A 20,703-nucleotide genomic window follows, 5' to 3' on the forward strand; every position below is an offset into this window, starting at 1 on the left:
GTGACCTCATATATGTAAACAAGAACTGTTTCTGGCCAGTTATTAGCAGCACGTGTATGGGCACACCACGCACACCTCTAGCCTACCTTTCAATCATACTGTGTCAGTGATCTCATATATGTAGACAAGAACAGTCTCTGACCAGTTATTAGCAGCACGAGTACGGGCACACCACACACACCTCGAGTCTATCTTCCAATCATACTGTGTCAGTGATCTCATTTATGTTAACAAGAACTGTTTCTGACCGGTTATTAGCAGCACGTGTATGGGCACACCACGCACACCTCTTGCCTACCTTCCAATCATACTGTGTCAGTGATCTCATATATTTAAACAAGAACTGTTTCTGACCAGTTATTAGCAGCACTAGTATGGGCACACCACACACACCTCTAGCCTACCTTCCAATCATACTGTGTCAGTGAGCTCATATATGTAAACAAGAACTGTTTCTGATCAGTTATTAGCAGCACGAGTATGGGCACACCACACACACCTCTAGTCTATCTTCCAATCATACTGTGTCAGTGATCTCATATATGTAAACAAGAACTGTTTCTGACCAGTTATTGGCAGCACGTGTATGGGCACACCACGCTCACCTGTAGCCTACCTTTCAATCATTATGTGTCAGTGATCTCATATATGTAGACAAGAACTGTCTCTGACCAGTTATTAGCAGCACGAGTACGGGCACACCACGCACACCTCTAGTCTATCTTCCAATCATACTGTGTCAGTGATCTCATTTATGTAAACAAGAACTGTTTCTGACCAAATATTAGCAGCACTTTTATGGGCACACCACGCACACCTCTAGCCTACCTTTCAATCATACTGTGTCAGTGATCTCATATATGTAGACAAGAACTGTCTCTGACCAGTTATTAGCAGCACAAGTACGGGCACACCACGCACACCTCTAGTCTATCTTCCAATCATACTGTGTCAGTGATCTCATTTATGTAAACATGAGTTGTTTCTGACCAGTTATTAGCAGCACGAGTACGGGCACACCACGCACACCTCTAGTCTATCTTCCAATCATACTGTGGCAGTGATCTCATTTATGTAAACAAGAACTGTTTCTTACCAGTTATTAGCAGCACGTGTATGGGCACACCACGCAGACCTCTAGTCTATCTTCCAATCATACCGTGTCAGTGATGTCATTTATGTAAACAAGAACTGTTTCTGACCAGTTATTAACAGCACATGTACGGGCACACCACGCACACCTCTAGTCTATCTTCCTATCATACTGTGTCAGTGAGCTCATATATGTCAACAAGAACTGTTTCTGACCAGTTATTAGCAGCACGAGTACGGGCACACCACGCACACCTCTAGTCTATCTTCCAATCATACCGTGTCAGTGATCTCATTTATGTCAACAAGAACTGTTTCTGACCAGTTATTAGCAGCACGTGTATGGGCACACCACGCACACCTCTAGCCTACCTTTCAATCATACTGTGCCAGTGATCTCATATATGTAGACAAGAACTGTTTCTGACTAGTTATTAGCAGCACCAGTGTGGGCACACCACGCACACCTCTAGCCTACGTTTCAATCATACTGTGTCAGTGATCTCATATATGTAGACAAGAACTGTCTCTGACCAGTTATTAGCAGCACGAGTACGGGCACACCACGCACACCTCTAGTCTATCTTCCAATCATACTGTGGCAGTGATCTCATTTATGTAAACAAGAACTGTTTCTGACCAGTTATTAGCAGCACGTGTATGGGCAGACCACTCAGACCTCTAGTCTATCTTCCAATCATACCGTGTCAGTGATCTCATTTATGTAAACTAGAACTGTTTCTGACCAGATATTAGCAGCACATGTATGGGCACACCACGTACACCTCTACTCTATCTTCCAATCATACTGTGTCAGTGATCTCATATATGTAAACAAGAACTGTTTCTGACCAGTTATTAGCAGCATGAGTACAGTCACACGACGCACACCTCTGGTCTATCTTCCAATCATACTGTGTCAGTGATCTCATATATGTAAACAAGAACTGTTTCTGACCAGTTATTAGCAGCACGAGTACGGGCACACCACGCACACCTCTAGTCTATCTTCCAATCATACTGTGTCAGTGATCTCATATATGTAAACAAGAACTGTTTCTGACCAGTTATTAGCAGCACGAGTATGGGCACACCATGCACACCTCGAGAATACCTTCCAATCATACTGTGTCAGTGATCTCATATATGTAAACAAGAACTGTTTCTGACCAGTTATTAGCAGCACGAGTATGGGCACACCACGCACACCTCTAGCCTACCTTCCAATCATACTGTGTCAGTGAGCTCCTATATGTAAACAAGAACTGTTTCTGACCAGTTATTAGCAGCACGAGTATGGGCACACCACACACACCTCTAGTCTATCTTCCAATCATACTGTGTCAGTGATCTCATATATGTAAACAAGAACTGTTTCTGACCAGTTATTAGCAGCACGTGTATGGGCACACCACGCACACCTCTAGCCTACCTTTCAATCATACTGTGTCAGTGATCTCATATATGTAGACAAGAACTGTCTCTGACCAGTTATTAGCAGCACGAGTACGGGCACACCACACACACCTCTAGTCTATCTTCCAATCATACTGTGTCAGTGATCTCATTTATGTAAACAAGAACTGTTTCTGACCAGTTATTAGCAGCACGTGTATGGGCACACCACGCACACCTCTAGTCTATCTTCCTATCATACTGTGTCAGTGAGCTCATATATGTCAACAAGAACTGTTTCTGGCCAGTTATTAGCAGCGCGAGTATGGGCACATCACGCACACCTCTAGCCTACCTTCCAATCATACTGTGTCAGTGATCTCATATATGTAAACAAGAACTGTTTCTGATCAGTTATTAGCAGCACGAGTATGGGCACACCACACACACCTCTAGTCTATCTTCCAATCATACTGTGTCAGTGATCTCATTTATGTAAACAAGAACTGTTTCTGACCAGTTATTAGCAGCACGTGTATGGGCACACCACGCACACCTCTAGTCTATCTTCCAATCATACTGTGTCAGTGATCTCATTTATGTAAACAAGAACTGTTTCTGACCAGTTATTAGCAGCACGTGTATGGGCACACCACGCACACCTCTAGTCTATCTTCCTATCATACTGTGTCAGTGAGCTCCTATATGTAAACAAGAACTGTTTCTGACCAGTTATTAGCAGCACGAGTATGGGCACACCACACACACCTCTAGTCTATCTTCCAATCATACCGTGTCAGTGATCTCATATATGTAAACAAGAACTGTTTCTGACCAGTTATTAGCAGCACTAGTAAGGGCACACCACACACACCTCTAGCCTGCCTTCCAATCATACTGTGTCAGTGAGCTCATATATGTAAACAAGAACTGTTTCTGATCAGTTATTAGCAGCACGAGTATGGGCACACCACACACACCTCTAGTCTATCTTCCAATCATACTGTGTCAGTGATCTCATATATGTAAACAAGAACTGTTTCTGACCAGTTATTAGCAGCACGTGTATGGGCACACCACGCATACCTGTAGCCTACCTTTCAATCATTATGTGTCAGTGATCTCATATATGTAGACAAGAACTGTCTCTGACCAGTTATTAGCAGCACGAGTACGAGCACACCACGCACACCTCTAGTCTATCTTCCAATCATACTGTGTCAGTGATCTCATTTATGCAAACAAGAACTGTTTCTGACCAGTTATTAGCAGCACATGTATGGGCACACCACGCACACCTCTAGCCTACCTTTCAATCATACTGTGTCAGTGATCTCATATTTGTAGACAAGAACTGTCTCTGACCAGTTATTAGCAGCACGAGTACGGGCACACCACGCACACCTCTAGTCTATCTTCCAATCATACTGTGTCAGTGATCTCATTTATGTAAACAAGAGTTGTTTCTGACCAGTTATTAGCAGCACGAGTACGGGCACACCACGCACACCTCTAGTCTATCTTCCAATCATACTGTGGCAGTGATCTCATTTATGTAAACAAGAACTGTTTCTTACCAGTTATTAGCAGCACGTGTATGGGCACACCACGCAGACCTCTAGTCTATCTTCCAATCATACCGTGTCAGTGATGTCATTTATGTAAACAAGAACTGTTTCTGACCAGTTATTAACAGCCCATGTACGGGCACACCACGCACACCTCTAGTCTATCTTCCTATCATACTGTGTCAGTGAGCTCATATATGTCAACAAGAACTGTTTCTGACCAGTTATTAGCAGCACGAGTACGGGCACACCACGCACACCTCTAGTCTATCTTCCAATCATACCGTGTCAGTGATCTCATTTATGTCAACAAGAACTGTTTCTGACCAGTTATTAGCAGCACGTGTATGGGCACACCACGCACACCTCTAGCCTACCTTTCAATCATACTGTGCCAGTGATCTCATATATGTAGACAAGAACTGTTTCTGACCAGTTATTAGCAGCACCAGTGTGGGCACACCACGCACACCTCTAGCCTACGTTTCAATCATACTGTGTCAGTGATCTCATATATGTAGACAAGAACTGTCTCTGACCAGTTATTAGCAGCACGAGTACGGGCACACCACGCACACCTCTAGTCTATCTTCCAATCATACTGTGGCAGTGATCTCCTTTATGTAAACAAGAACTGTTTCTGACCAGTTATTAGCAGCACGTGTATGGGCAGACCACTCAGACCTCTAGTCTATCTTCCAATCATACCGTGTCAGTGATCTCATTTATGTAAACTAGAACTGTTTCTGACCAGATATTAGCAGCACATGTATGGGCACACCACGTACACCTCTAGTCTATCTTCCATTCATACTGTGTCAGTGATCTCATATATGTAAACGTGAACTGTTTCTGACCAGTTATTAGCAGCATGAGTACAGTCACACCACGCACACCTCTGGTCTATCTTCCAATCATACTGTGTCAGTGATCTCATATATGTAAACAAGAACTGTTTCTGACCAGTTATTAGCAGCACGAGTACGGGCACACCACGCACACCTCTAGTCTATCTTCCAATCATACTGTGTCAGTGATCTCATATATGTAAACAAGAACTGTTTCTGACCAGTTATTAGCAGCACGAGTATGGGCACACCATGCACACCTCGAGAATACCTTCCAATCATACTGTGTCAGTGATCTCATATATGTAAACAAGAACTGTTTCTGACCAGTTATTAGCAGCACGAGTATGGGCACACCACGCACACCTCTAGCCTACCTTCCAATCATACTGTGTCAGTGAGCTCCTATATGTAAACAAGAACTGTTTCTGACCAGTTATTAGCAGCACGAGTATGGGCACACCAGACACACCTCTAGTCTATCTTCCAATCATACTGTGTCAGTGATCTCATATATGTAAACAAGAACTGTTTCTGACCAGTTATTAGCAGCACGTGTATGGGCACACCATGCACACCTCTAGCCTACCTTTCAATCATAATGTGTCAGTGATCTCATATATGTAGACAAGAACTGTCTCTGACCAGTTATTAGCAGCACGAGTACGGGCACACCACACACACCTCTAGTCTATCTTCCAATCATACTGTGTCAGTGATCTCATTTATGTAAACAAGAACTGTTTCTGACCAGTTATTAGCAGCACGTGTATGGGCACACCACGCACACCTCTAGTCTATCTTCCTATCATACTGTGTCAGTGAGCTCATATATGTCAACAAGAACTGTTTCTGGCCAGTTATTAGCAGCGCGAGTATGGGCACACCACGCACACCTCTAGCCTACCTTCCAATCATACTGTGTCAGTGATCTCATATATGTAAACAACAACTGTTTCTGACCAGTTATTAGCAGCACTAGTAAGGGCACACCACACACACCTCTAGTCTATCTTCCAATCATACTGTGTCAGTGATCTCATTTATGTAAACAAGAACTGTTTCTGACCAGTTATTAGCAGCACGTGTATGGGCACACCACGCACACCTCTAGTCTATCTTCCTATCATACTGTGTCAGTGAGCTCATATATGTCAACAAGAACTGTTTCTGGCCAGTTATTAGCAGCGCGAGTATGGGCACACCACGCACACTTCTAGCCTACCTTCCAATCATACTGTGTCAGTGATCTCATATATGTAAACAACAACTGTTTCTGACCAGTTATTAGCAGCACTAGTAAGGGCACACCACACACACCTCTAGCCTGCCTTCCAATCATACTGTGTCAGTGAGCTCATATATGTAAACAAGAACTGTTTCTGATCAGTTATTAGCAGCACGAGTATGGGCACACCACACACACCTCTAGTCTATCTTCCAATCATACTGTGTCAGTGATCTCATATATGTAAACAAGAACTGTTTCTGACCAGTTATTAGCAGCACGTGTATGGGCACACCACGCATACCTGTAGCCTACCTTTCAATCATTATGTGTCAGTGATCTCATATATGTAGACAAGAACTGTCTCTGACCAGTTATTAGCAGCACGAGTACGAGCACACCACGCACACCTCTAGTCTATCTTCCAATCATACTGTGTCAGTGATCTCATTTATGTAAACAAGAACTGTTTCTGACCAGTTATTAGCAGCACGTGTATGAGCACACCACGCACACCTCTAGCCTACCTTTCAATCATACTGTGTCAGTGATCTCATATTTGTAGACAAGAACTGTCTCTGACCAGTTATTAGCAGCACGAGTACGGGCACACCACGCACACCTCTAGTCTATCTTCCAATCATACTGTGTCAGTGATCTCATTTATGTAAACAAGAGTTGTTTCTGACCAGTTATTAGCAGCACGAGTACGGGCACACCACGCACACCTCTAGTCTATCTTCCAATCATACTGTGGCAGTGATCTCATTTATGTAAACAAGAACTGTTTCTTACCAGTTATTAGCAGCACGTGTATGGGCACACCATGCAGACCTCTAGTCTATCTTCCAATCATACCGTGTCAGTGATGTCGTTTATGTAAACAAGAACTGTTTCTGACCAGTTATTAACAGCACATGTACGGGCACACCACGCACACCTCTAGTCTATCTTCCTATCATACCGTGTCAGTTAGCTCATATATGTCAACAAGAACTGTTTCTGACCAGTTATTAGCAGCACGAGTACGGGCACACCACGCACACCTCTAGTCTATCTTCCAATCATACCGTGTCAGTGATCTCATTTATGTAAACAAGAACTGTTTCTGACCAGTTATTAGCAGCACGTGTATGGGCACACCACGCACACCTCTAGCCTACCTTCCAATCATACTGTGTCAGTGAGCTCATATATGTAAACAAGAACTGTTTCTGACCAGTTATTAGCAGCACGAGTATGGGCACACCACACACACCTCTAGTCTATCTTCCAATCATACTGTGTCAGTGATCTCATATATGTAAACAAGAACTGTTTCTGACCAGTTATTAGCAGCACGTGTATGGGCACACCACGCACACCTCTAGAATACCTTTCAATCATACTGTGCCAGTGATCTCATATATGTAGACAAGAACTGTTTCTGACCAGTTATTAGCAGCACCAGTATGGGCACACCACGCACACCTCTAGCCTACCTTTCAATCATACTGTGTCAGTGATCTCATATATGTAGACAAGAACTGTCTCTGACCAGTTATTAGCAGCACGAGTACGGGCACACCACGCACACCTCTAGTCTATCTTCCAATCATACTGTGTCAGTGATCTCATTTATGTAAACAAGAACTGTTTCTGACCAGTTATTAGCAGCACGTGTATGGGCACACCACGCACACCTCTAGTCTATCTTCCAATTATACCGTGTCAGTGATCTCATTTATGTAAACAAGAGTTGTTTCTGACCAGTTATTAGCAGCACGAGTACGGGCACACCACGCACACCTCTAGTCTATCTTCCAATCATACTGTGCCAGTGATCTGATATATGTAGACAAGAACTGTCTCTGACCAGTTATTAGCAGCACGAGTACGGGCACACCACGCACACCTCTAGTCTATCTTCCAATCATACTGTGTCAGTGATCTCATTTATGTAAACAAGAACTGTTTCTGACCAGTTATTAGCAGCACGTGTATGGGCACACCACGCAGACCTCTAGTCTATCTTCCAATTAACCCGTGTCAGTGATCTCATTTATGTAAACAAGAGTTGTTTCTGACCAGTTATTAGCAGCACGAGTACGGGCACACCACGCACACCTCTAGTCTATCTTCCAATCATACTGTGCCAGTGATCTCATATATGTAGACAAGAACTGTTTCTGACCAGTTATTAGCAGCACGAGTATGGGCACACCACGCACACCTCTAGTCTATCTTCCAATCATACTGTGTCAGTGAGCTCATATATGTAAACAAGAACTGTTTCTGACCAGTTATTAGCAGCACGAGTATGGGCACACCACACACACCTCTAGTCTATCTTCCAATCATACTGTGTAAGTGATCTCATTTATGTAAACAAGAACTGTTTCTGACCAGTTATTAGCAGCACGTGTATGGGCACACCACGCAGACCTCTAGTCTATCTTCCAATTATACCGTGTCAGTGATCTCATTTATGTAAACAAGAGTTGTTTCTGACCAGTTATTAGCAGCACGAGTACGGGCACACCACGCACACCTCTAGTCTATCTTCCAATCATACTGTGGCAGTGATCTCATTTATGTAAACAAGAACTGTTTCTGACCAGTTATTAGCAGCACGTGTATGGGCACACCACGCAGACCTCTAGTCTATCTTCCAATCATACCGTGTCAGTGATCTCATTTATGTAAACAAGAACTGTTTCTGACCAGTTATTAGCAGCACGTGTATGGGCACACCACGCACACCTCTAGTCTATCTTCCTATCATACTGTGTCAGTGAGCTCATATATGTCAACAAGAACTGTTTCTGCCCAGTTATTAGCAGCACGTGTATGGGCACACCACGCACACCTCTAGTCTATCTTCCAATCATTCCGTGTCAGTGATCTCATTTATGTAAACAAGAACTGTTTCTGACCAGTTATTAGCAGCACGTGTATGGGCACACCACGCACAACTCTAGTCTATCTTCCAATCATACTGTGTCAGTGATCTCATTTATGTAAACAAGAACTGTTTCTGACCAGTTATTAGCAGCACATGTATGGGCACACCACGCAGAACTCTAGTCTAAATTCCAATCATACCGTGTCAGTGATCTCATTTATGTAAACAAGAACTGTCTCTGACCAGTTATTAGCAGCACGTGTATGGGCACACCATGCACACCTCTAGTCTATCTTCCTATCATACTGTGTCAGTGAGCTCATATATGTCAACAAGAACTGTTTCTGACCAGTTATTAGCAGCACGTGTATGGGCACACCACGCAGACCTCTAGTCTATCTTCCAATCATACCGTGTCAGTGATCTCATTTATGTAAACAAGAACTGTTTCTGACCAGTTATTAGCAGCATGTGTATGGGCACACCACGCACACCTCTAGTCTATCTTCCAATCATACTGTGTCAGTGATCTCATATATGTAAACAAGAACTGTTTCTGACCAGTTATTAGCAGCACGTGTATGGGCACACCACACACACCTCTAGCCTACCTTTCAATCATACTGTGTCAGTGATCTCATATATGTAGACAAGAACTGTCTCTGACCAGTTATTAGCAGCACAAGTACGGGCACACCACGCACACTTCTAGTCTATCTTCCAATCATACTGTGTCAGTGATCTCATTTATGTAAACAAGAGTTGTTTCTGACCAGTTATTAGCAGCACGAGTACGGGCACACCACGCACACCTCTAGTCTATCTTCCAATCATACTGTGTCAGTGATCTCATTTATGTAAACAAGAACTGTTTCTGACCAGTTATTAGCAGCACGTGTATGGGCACACCACGCAGACCTCTAGTCTATCTTACAATCATACCGTGTCAGTGATGTCATTTATGTAAACAAGAACTGTTTCTGACCAGTTATTAACAGCACATGTATGGGCACACCACGCACACCTCTAGTCTATCTTCCTATCATACTGTGTCAGTGAGCTCATATATGTCAACAAGAACTGTTTCTGACCAGTTATTACCAGCACGAGTACGGGCACACCACGCACACCTCTAGTCTATCTTCCAATCATACCGTGTCAGTGATCTCATTTATGTAAACAAGAACTGTTTCTGACCAGTTATTAGCAGCACGTGTATGGGCACACCACGCACACCTCTAGCCTACCTTCCAATCATACTATGTCAGTGAGCTCATATATGTAAACAAGAACTGTTTCTGACCAGTTATTAGCAGCACGAGTATGGGCACACCACGCACACCTCTAACCTACCTTCCAATCATACTGTGTCAGTGAGCTCATATATGTAAACAAGAACTGTTTCTGACCAGTTATTAGCAGCACGAGTATGGGCACACCACACACACCTCTAGTCTATCTTCCAATCATACTGTGTCAGTGATCTCATATATGTAAACAAGAACTGTTTCTGACCAGTTATTAGCAGCATGTGTATGGGCACACCACGCACACCTCTAGCCTACCTTTCAATCATACTGTGCCAGTGATCTCATATATGTAGACAAGAACTGTTTCTGACCAGTTATTAGCAGCACCAGTATGGGCACACCACGCACACCTCTAGCCTACCTTTCAATCATACTGTGTCAGTGATCTCATATATGTAGACAAGAACTGTCTCTGACCAGTTATTAGCAGCACGAGTACGGGCACACCACGCACACCTCTAGTCTATCTTCCAATCATACTGTGGCAGTGATCTCATTTATGTAAACAAGAACTGTTTCTGACCAGTTATTAGCAGCACGTGTATGGGCACACCACGCAGACCTCTAGTCTATCTTCCAATCATACCATGTCAGTGATCTCATTTATGTAAACAAGAGTTGTTTCTGACCAGTTATTAGCAGCACGAGTACGGGCACACCACGCACACCTCTAGTCTATCTTCCAATCATACTGTGGCAGTGATCTCATTTATGTAAACAAGAACTGTTTCTGACCAGTTATTAGCAGCACGTGTATGGGCACACCACTCAGACCTCTAGTCTATCTTCCAATCATACCGTGTCAGTGATCTCATTTATGTAAACAAGAACTGTTTCTGACCAGTTATTAGCAGCACGTGTATGGGCACACCACGCACACCTCTAGTCTATCTTCCTATTATACTGTGTCAGTGAGCTCATATATGTCAAGAAGAACTGTTTCTGACCAGTTATTAGCAGCACGTGTATGGGCACACCACGCATACCTCTAGTCTATCTTCCAATCATACCGTGTCAGTGATCTCATTTATGTAAACAAGAACTGTTTGTGACCAGTTATTAGCAGCACGTGTATGGGCACACCACGCACACCTCTAGTCTATCTTCCTATCATACTGTGTTAGTGAGCTCATATATGTCAACAAGAACAGTTTCTGACCAGTTATTAGCAGCACGAGTACGGGCACACCATGCACATCTCTAGTCTATCTTCCAATCATACTGTGGCAGTGATCTCACTTATGTAAACAAGAACTGTTTCTGACCAGTTATTAGCAGCACGAGTACGGGCACACCACGCACACCTCTAGTCTATCTTCCAATCATCCTGTGGCAGTGATCTCATTTATGTAAACAAGTACTGTTTCTGACCAGTTATTAGCAGCACGTGTATGGGCACACCACGCAGACCTCTAGTCTATCTTCCAATCATACCGTGTCAGTGATCTCATTTATGTAAACAAGAACTGTTTCTGACCAGTTATTACCACCACGTGTATGGGCACACCACGCACACCTCTAGCCTACCTTTCAATCATACTGTGTCAGTGATCTCATATATGTAGACAAGTACTGTCTCTGACCAGTTATTAGCAGCACGAGTACGGGCACACCACGCACACCTCTAGTCTATCTTCCAATCATACTGTGTCAGTGATCTCATTTATGTAAGCAAGAGTTGTTTCTGACCAGTTATTAGCAGCATGAGTACGGGCACACCACGCACACCTCTAGTCTATCTTCCAATCATACTGTGGCAGTGATCTCATTTATGTAAACAAGAACTGTTTCTGAACAGTTATTAGCAGCACGTGTATGGGCACACCACGCAGACCTCTAGTCTATCTTCCAATCATACTGTGTCAGTGATCTCATTTATGTAAACAAGAACTGTTTCTGACCAGTTATTAGCAGCACGTGTATGGGCACACCACGCACACCTCTAGTCTATCTTCCAATCATACTGTGTCAGTGATCTCATATATGTAAACAAGAACTGTTTCTGACCAGTTATTAGCAGCACGAGTACGGGCAAACCATGCACACCTCTAGTCTATCGTCCAATCATACTGTGGCAGTGATCTCATTTATGTAAACTCGAACTGTTTCTGACCAGTTATTGGCAGCACGTGTATGGGCACACCACGCACACCTCTGGTCTATCTTCCAATCATACTGTGTCAGTGATCTCATTTATGTAAACAAGAACTGTTTCTGACCAGTTATTAGCAGCACGTGTATGGGCACACCACGCAGACCTCTGGTCTATCTTCCAATCATACTGTGTCAGTGATCTCATTTATGTAAACAAGAACTGTTTCTGACCAGTTATTAGCAGCACGTGTATGGGCACACCACGCAGACCTCTAGTCTATCTTCCAATCATACCGTGTCAGTGATCTCATTTATGTAAACAAGAGTTGTTTCTGGCCAGTTATTGGCAGCACGAGTACGGGCACACCACGCACACCTCTAGTCTATCTTCCAATCATACTGTGTCAGTGATTTCATTTATGTAAGCAAGAGTTGTTTCTGACCAGTTATTAGCAGCACGAGTACGGGCACACCACGCACACCTCTAGTCTATCTTCCAATCATACTGTGTCAGTGATCTCATTTATGTAAACAAGAACTGTTTCTGACCAGTTATTAGCAGCACGAGTACGGGCAAACCATGCACACCTCTAGTCTATCGTCCAATCATACTGTGGCAGTGATCTCATTTATGTAAATAAGAACTGTTTCTGACCAGTTATTGGCAGCACGTGTATGGGCACACCACGCACACCTCTAGCCTACCTTTCAATCATACTGTGTCAGTGATCTCATATATGTAGACAAGAACTGTCTCTGACCAGTTATTAGCGGCACGAGTACGGGCACACCACGCACACCTCTAGTCTATCTTCCAGTCATACTGTGTCAGTGATCTCATTTATGTAAACAAGAACTGTTTCTGACCAGTTATTAGCAGCACGTGTATGGGCACACCACGCACACCTCTAGTCTATCTTCCTATCATACTGTGTCAGTGAGCTCATATATGTCAAGAAGAACTGTTTCTGACCAGTTATTAGCAGCACGTGTATGGGCACACCACGCAGACCTCTAGTCTATCTTCCAATCATACCGTGTCAGTGATCTCATTTATGTAAACAAGAACTGTTTGTGACCAGTTATTAGCAGCACGTGTATGGGCACACCACGCACACCTCTAGTCTATCTTCCTATCATACTGTGTCAGTGAGGTCATATATGTCAACAAGAACAGTTTCTGACCAGTTATTAGCAGCACGAGTACGGGCACACCACGCACATCTCTAGTCTATCTTCCAATCATACTGTGGCAGTGATCTCATTTATGTAAACAAGAACTGTTTCTGACCAGTTATTAGCAGCACGAGTACGGGCACACCACGCACACCTCTAGTCTATCTTCCAATCATCCTGTGGCAGTGATCTCATTTATGTAAACAAGAACTGTTTCTGACCAGTTATTAGCAGCACGTGTATGGGCACACCACGCAGACCTCTAGTCTATCTTCCAATCATACCGTGTCAGTGATCTCATTTATGTAAACAAGAACTGTTTCTGACCAGTTATTACCACCACGTGTATGGGCACACCACGCACACCTCTAGCCTACCTTTCAATCATACTGTGTCAGTGATCTCATATATGTAGACAAGTACTGTCTCTGACCAGTTATTAGCAGCACGAGTACGGGCACACCACGCACACCTCTAGTCTATCTTCCAATCATACTGTGTCAGTGATCTCATTTATGTAAGCAAGAGTTGTTTCTGACCAGTTATTAGCAGCACGAGTACGGGCACACCAAGCACACCTCTAGTCTATCTTCCAATCATACTGTGGCAGTGATCTCATTTATGTAAACAAGAACTGTTTCTGACCAGTTATTAGCAGCACGTGTATGGGCACACCACGCAGACCTCTAGTCTATCTTCCAATCATACTGTGTCAGTGATCTCATTTATGTAAACAAGAACTGTTTCTGACCAGTTATTAGCAGCACGTGTATGGGCACACCACGCACACCTCTAGTCTATCTTCCAGTCATACTGTGTCAGTGATCTCATATATGTAAACAAGAACTGTTTCTGACCAGTTATTAGCAGCACGAGTACGGGCAAACCATGCACACCTCTAGTCTATCGTCCAATCATACTGTGGCAGTGATCTCATTTATGTAAACAAGAACTGTTTCTGACCAGTTATTGGCAGCACGTGTATGGGCACACCACGCACACCTCTGGTCTATCTTCCAATCATACTGTGTCAGTGATCTCATTTATGTAAATAAGAACTGTTTCTGACCAGTTATTAGCAGCACGTGTATGGGCACACCACGCAGACCTCTGGTCTATCTTCCAATCATACTGTGTCAGTGATCTCATTTATGTAAACAAGAACTGTTTCTGACCAGTTATTAGCAGCACGTGTATGGGCACACCACGCAGACCTCTAGTCTATCTTCCAATCATACCGTGTCAGTGATCTCATTTATGTAAACAAGAGTTGTTTCTGACCAGTTATTGGCAGCACGAGTACGGGCACACCACGCACACCTCTAGTCTATCTTCCAATCATACTGTGTCAGTGATCTCATTTATGTAAGCAAGAGTTGTTTCTGACCAGTTATTAGCAGCACGAGTACGGGCACACCACGCACACCTCTAGTCTATCTTCCAATCATACTGTGTCAGTGATCTCATTTATGTAAACAAGAACTGTTTCTGACCAGTTATTAGCAGCACGAGTACGGGCAAACCATGCACACCTCTAGTCTATCGTCCAATCATACTGTGGCAGTGATCTCATTTATGTAAATAAGAACTGTTTCTGACCAGTTATTGGCAGCACGTGTATGGGCACACCACGCACACCTCTAGCCTACCTTTCAATCATACTGTGTCAGTGATCTCATATATGTAGACAAGAACTGTCTCTGACCAGTTATTAGCAGCACGAGTACGGGCACACCACGCACACCTCTAGTCTATCTTCCAATCATACTGTGTCAGTGATCTCATTTATGTAAACAAGAGTTGTTTCTGACCAGTTATTAGCAGCACGAGTACGGGCACACCACGCACACCTCTAGTCTATCTTCCAATCATACTGTGGCAGTGATCTCATTTATGTAAACAAGAACTGTTTCTGACCAGTTATTAGCAGCACGTGTATGGGCACACCACGCAGACCTCTAGTCTATCTTCCAATCATACTGTGTCAGTGATCTCATTTATGTAAACAAGAACTGTTTCTGACCAGTTATTAGCAGCACGTGTATGGGCACACCACGCACACCTCTAGCCTACCTTTCAATCATACTGTGTCAGTGATCTCATATATGTAGACAAGAACTGTCTCTGACCAGTTATTAGCAGCACGAGTACGGGCACACCACGCACACCTCTAGTCTATCTTCCAATCATACTGTGTCAGTGATCTCATTTATGTAAACAAGAGTTGTTTCTGACCAGTTATTAGCAGCACGAGTACGGGCACACCACACACACCTCTAGTCTATCTTCCAATCTTACTGTGGCAGCGATCTCATTTATGTAAACAAGAACTGTTTCTGACCAGTTATTAGCAGCACGTGTATGGGCACACCACGCAGACCTCTAGTCTATCTTCCAATCATACCGTGTCAGTGATCTCATTTATGTAAACAAGAACTGTTTCTGACCAGTTATTAGCAGCACGTGTATGGGCACACCATGCACACCTCTAGTCTATCTTCCAATCATACTGTGTCAGTGATCTCATTTATGTAAACAAGAGTTGTTTCTGACCAGTTATTAGCAGCACGAGTACGGGCACACCACGCACACCTCTAGTCTATCTTCCAATCATACTGTGTCAGTGATCTCATTTATGTAAACAAGAGTTGTTTCTGACCAGTTATTAGCAGCACGAGTACGGGCACACCACGCACACCTCTAGTCTATCTTCCAATCATACTGTGTCAGTGATCTCATTTATGTAAACAAGAGTTGTTTCTGACCAGTTATTAGCAGCACGAGTACGGGCACACCACGCACACCTCTAGTCTATCTTCCAATCATACTGTGGCAGTGATCTCATTTATGTAAACAAGAGTTGTTTCTGACCAGTTATTAGCAGCATGTGTATGGGCACACCACGCACACCTCTAGTCTATCTTCCAATCATACTGTGTCAGTGATCTCATTTATGTAAACAAGAGTTGTTTCTGACCAGTTATTAGCAGCACGAGTACGGGCACAACTCGCACACCTCTAGTCTATCTTCCAATCATACTGTGGCAGTGATCTCATTTATGTAAACAAGAACTGTTTCTGACCAGTTATTAGCAGCACGTGTATGGGCACACCACGTAGACCTCTAGTCTATCTTCCAATCGTACCGTGTCAGTGATCTCATTTATGTAAACAAGAACTGTTTCTGACCAGTTATTAGCAGCACGTGTATGGGCACACCACGCACACCTCTAGCCTACCTTTCAATCATACTGTGTCAGTGATCTCATATATGTAGACAAGAACTGTCTCTGACCAGTTATTAGCAGCACGAGTACGGGCACACCACGCACACCTCTAGTCTATCTTCCAATCATACTGTGTCAGTGATCTCATTTATGTAAACAAGAGTTGTTTATGACCAGTTATTAGCAGCACGAGTACGGGCACACCACACACACCTCTAGTCTATCTTCCAATCTTACTGTGGCAGTGATCTCATTTATGTAAACAAGAACTGTTTCTGACCAGTTATTAGCAGCACGTGTATGGGCACACCACGCAGACCTCTAGTCTATCTTCCAATCGTACTGTGTCAGTGATCTCATTTATGTAAACAAGAACTGTTTCTGACCAGTTATTAGCAGCACGTGTATGGGCACACCACACACACTTCTAGCCTACCTTTCAATCATACTGTGTCAATGATCTCATATATGTAGACAAGAACTGTCTCTGACCAGTTATTAGCAGCACGAGTACGGGCACACCACACACACCTCTAGTCTATCTTCCAATCTTACTGTGTCAGTGATCTCATTTATGTAAACAAGAGTTGTTTCTGACCAGTTATTAGCAGCACGTGTATGGGCACACCACGCACACCTCTAGTCTATCTTCCTATCATACTGTGTCAGTGATCTCATATATGTAAACAAGAGTTGTTTCTGACCAGTTATTAGCAGCACGAGTACGGGCACACCACACACACCTCTAGTCTATCTTCCAATCTTACTGTGGCAGTGATCTCATTTATGTAAACAAGAACTGTTTCTGACCAGTTATTAGCAGCACGTGTATGGGCACACCACGCAGACCTCTAGTCTATCTTCCAATCATACCGTGTCAGTGATCTCATTTATGTAAACAAGAACTGTTTCTGACCAGTTATTGGCAGCACGTGTATGGGCACACCACGCACACCTCTGGTCTATCTTCCAATCATACTGTGTCAGTGATCTCATTTATGTAAACAAGAACTGTTTCTGACCAGTTATTAGCAGCACGTGTATGGGCACACCACGCAGACCTCTGGTCTATCTTCCAATCACACTGTGTCAGTGATCTCATTTATGTAAACAAGAACTGTTTCTGACCAGTTATTAGCAGCACGTGTATGGGCACACCACGCAGACCTCTAGTCTATCTTCCAATCATACCGTGTCAGTGATCTCATTTATGTAAACAAGAGTTGTTTCTGACCAGTTATTGGCAGCACGAGTACGGGCACACCACGCACACCTCTAGTCTATCTTCCAATCATACTGTGTCAGTGATCTCATTTATGTAAGCAAGAGTTGTTTCTGACCAGTTATTAGCAGCACGAGTACGGGCACACCACGCACACCTCTAGTCTATCTTCCAATCATACTGTGTCAGTGATCTCATTTATGTAAACAAGAACTGTTTCTGACCAGTTATTAGCAGCACGAGTACGGGCAAACCATGCACACCTCTAGTCTATCGTCCAATCATACTGTGGCAGTGATCTCATTTATGTAAATAAGAACTGTTTCTGACCAGTTATTGGCAGCACGTGTATGGGCACACCACGCACACCTCTAGCCTACCTTTCAATCATACTGTGTCAGTGATCTCATATATGTAGACAAGAACTGTCTCTGACCAGTTATGAGCAGCACGAGTACGGGCAAACCACGCACACCTCTAGTCTATCTTCCAATCATACTGTGTCAGTGATCTCATTTATGTAAACAAGAACTGTTTCTGACCAGTTATTAGCAGCACGTGTATGGGCACACCACGCACACCCCTGGTCTATCTTCCAATCATACTGTGTCAGTGATCTCATTTATGTAAACAAGAACTGTTTCTGACCAGTTATTAGCAGCACGTGTATGGGCACACCACGCAGACCTCTAGTCTATCTTCCAATCATACCGTGTCAGTGATCTCATTTATGTAAACAAGAACTGTTTCTGACCAGTTATTGGCAGCACGTGTATGGGCACACCACGCACACCTCTAGCCTACCTTTCAATCATACTGTGTCAGTGATCTCATATATGTAGACAAGAACTGTCTCTGACCAGTTATTAGCAGCACGAGTACGGGCACACCACGCACACCTCTAGTCTATCTTCCAATCATACTGTGTCAGTGATCTCATTTATGTAAACAAGAGTTGTTTCTGACCAGTTATTAGCAGCACGAGTACGGGCACACCACGCACACCTCTAGTCTATTTTCCAATCATACTGTGGCAGTGATCTCATTTATGTAAACAAGAACTGTTTCTGACCAGTTATTAGCAGCACGTGTATGGGCACACCACGCAGACCTCTAGTCTATCTTCCAATCATACTGTGTCAGTGATCTCATTTATGTAAACAAGAACTGTTTCTGACCAGTTATTAGCAGCACGTGTATGGGCACACCACGCACACCTCTAGCCTACCTTTCAATCATACTGTGTCAGTGATCTCATATATGTAGACAAGAACTGTCTCTGACCAGTTATTAGCAGCACGAGTACGGGCACACCACACACACCTCTAGTCTATCTTCCAATCTTACTGTGGCAGTGATCTCATTTATGTAAACAAGAACTGTTTCTGACCAGTTATTAGCAGCACGTGTATGGGCACACCACGCAGACCTCTAGTCTATCTTCCAATCATACCGTGTCAGTGATCTCATTTATGTAAACAAGAACTGTTTCTGACCAGTTATTAGCAGCACGTGTATGGGCACAACATGCACACCTCTAGTCTATCTTCCAATCATACTGTGTCAGTGATCTCATTTATGTAAACAAGAGTTGTTTCTGACCAGTTATTAGCATCACGAGTACGGGCACACCACGCACACCTCTAGTCTATCTTCCAATCATACTGTGTCAGTGATCTCACTTATGTAAACAAGAGTTGTTTCTGACCAGTTATTAGCAGCACGAGTACGGGCACACCACGCACACCTCTAGTCTATCTTCCAATCATACTGTGTCAGTGATCTCATTTATGTAAACAAGAGTTGTTTCTGACCAGTTATTAGCAGCACGAGTACGGGCACACCACGCACACCTCTAGTCTATCTTCCAATCATACTGTGGCAGTGATCTCATTTATGTAAACAAGAGTTGTTTCTGACCAGTTATTAGCAGCATTTGTATGGGCACACCACGCACACCTCTAGTCTATCTTCCAATCATACTGTGTCAGTGATCTCATTTATGTAAACAAGAGTTGTTTCTGACCAGTTATTAGCAGCACGAGTACGGGCACAACACGCACACCTCTAGTCTATCTTCCAATCATACTGTGGCAGTGATCTCATTTATGTAAACAAGAACTGTTTCTGACCAGTTATTAGCAGCACGTGTATGGGCACACCACGTAGACCTCTAGTCTATCTTCCCATCGTACCGTGTCAGTGATCTCATTTATGTAAACAAGAACTGTTTCTGACCAGTTATTAGCAGCACGTGTATGGGCACACCACGCACACCTCTAGCCTACCTTTCAATCATACTGTGTCAGTGATCTCATATATGTAGACAAGAACTGTTTCTGACCAGTTATTAGCAGCACGTGTATGGGCACACCATGCACACCTCTAGTCTATCTTCCAATCATACTGTGTCAGTGATCTCATTTATGTAAACAAGAGTTGTTTCTGACCAGTTATTAGCATCACGTGTATGGGCACACCACGCAGACCTCTAGTCTATCTTCCAATCGTACTGTGTCAGTGATCTCATTTATGTAAACAAGAACTGTTTCTGACCAGTTATTAGCAGCACGTGTATGGGCACACCACGCACACTTCTAGCCTACCTTTCAATCATACTGTGTCAATGATCTCATATATGTAGACAAGAACTGTCTCT

The sequence above is a fragment of the Schistocerca piceifrons genome, chromosome 7, assembly GCF_021461385.2.
Source record: "Schistocerca piceifrons isolate TAMUIC-IGC-003096 chromosome 7, iqSchPice1.1, whole genome shotgun sequence".
In the NCBI taxonomy this organism is placed as follows: Eukaryota; Metazoa; Arthropoda; class Insecta; order Orthoptera; family Acrididae; genus Schistocerca; species Schistocerca piceifrons.